The sequence below is a fragment of the Haliotis rubra genome, unplaced genomic scaffold, assembly GCF_003918875.1.
Source record: "Haliotis rubra isolate DU_JTF1 unplaced genomic scaffold, ASM391887v1 Scf223, whole genome shotgun sequence".
In the NCBI taxonomy this organism is placed as follows: Eukaryota; Metazoa; Mollusca; class Gastropoda; order Lepetellida; family Haliotidae; genus Haliotis; species Haliotis rubra.
This window is the reverse complement of record NW_025766259.1, coordinates 1-1,434: the sequence shown is the minus strand read 5'-3', so window position 1 is coordinate 1,434 and position 1,434 is coordinate 1.

Here is a 1,434-nt window from a genome sequence, read left to right as displayed (position 1 = left end):
GTAATTGTACCATGACACGTTTGTAAATGTAACAATGATATCTTTTGTTAATGAAACCAGGATTTTGTTAATGAAATCATTGCAAATGACATGCAACCATGATATCTTTGGTAATTAAACCATGACATGTTTCTAAATACAATTTTGTTAATGAAATTTTTGTAAATGACATGCAACCATGATATCTTTGGTACTTAAACCATGACATGTTTCTAAATGCAAGTTTGTTAATGAAATCTTTGTAAATTGCATGCAACCATGATATCTTTGGTAATTAAACCATGACATGTTTCTAAATGCAATTTTGTTAATGAAATCTTTGCAAATGACATGCAACCATGATATCTTTGGTAATTAAACCATGACACGTTTGTTAATGCAACCATTATATCTTTGTTATACAAAGACAATATCTTAAGTATTTCTTAATACAGCCATGATATATTGGTTACATGCTATATTGGTTAAAGGCAACCATGTCATCTTTACAAGCGTGGTCATCAGTTTGTGTACCTATGATCAGGTTATCTGTAACACAAATGAAATGTTTAGCTTCTATCAGGGTAGAATATTATGAGTCCAGCTGGCCCCTCTCATTAAGCAAATTAAACAATTAAACACTCGCTCTGGTCAGTGAGATGCCATTGTCTCTGGGCAATACCCATAGGGAGTGACAGCGGGTAGGGGAGGTCACTAAGAGATGACCAGCCATCCCACGCTAATCGAACACACGTGCTGTCCCTGAATATAGTACTGGACAGGGGATCAAACAATAGCCCTGATCAATACGGAACACTGGACAAAGGACACTTTGGTGAAGAAGGTTGACTCATCACTGACCAGATGCGAAGGGGGGCCAAGACAAAAGGACCAAGAATGACCAACCCTGGGTATATAACTTGGACAGGCAATAGGCCTGGGGAGAAGCTGCAGAGAAGTTCGAGACTACGCCTGAAAGTGTAGCTCTGAAAAAGAGACAGTTGTGGACCCTCAGACGGACTTGAGTTATTCATGCCAAGACATCCACATAGGAGTAACAACCTATTTCTCTAAGTGCGATACTGAGGGTAGAGATGCGAGAACCCTGGAGACACACCAGTAGTTGTAGTAGCACGAGGAAGTAGTAGAGTAGTCAGCTATCGGAACCAGATACAGGGGCAACCACAGACAAAGAGCCATCACGCCATTGTCCCGAGGGACCCTGGAGAGACACCAGGTGTTTGTCGCTCTGCGGCAGGGTTAGCTGATGGATTCCACCGCCTACCTGTCTCTTGATCACGGATGGGTCCACAGGCGTGCTCAATACACCCATGGGAGAGTGTTTAGAGCGATCATTACACTCCCCTACAAAGTCCCAGTGAGTATAGGGGCCAGCTGACCTAAGGAAAATAGTGTGTAGTTGAAGATGACGTCATTTTAGAGGGATGAGTTTGA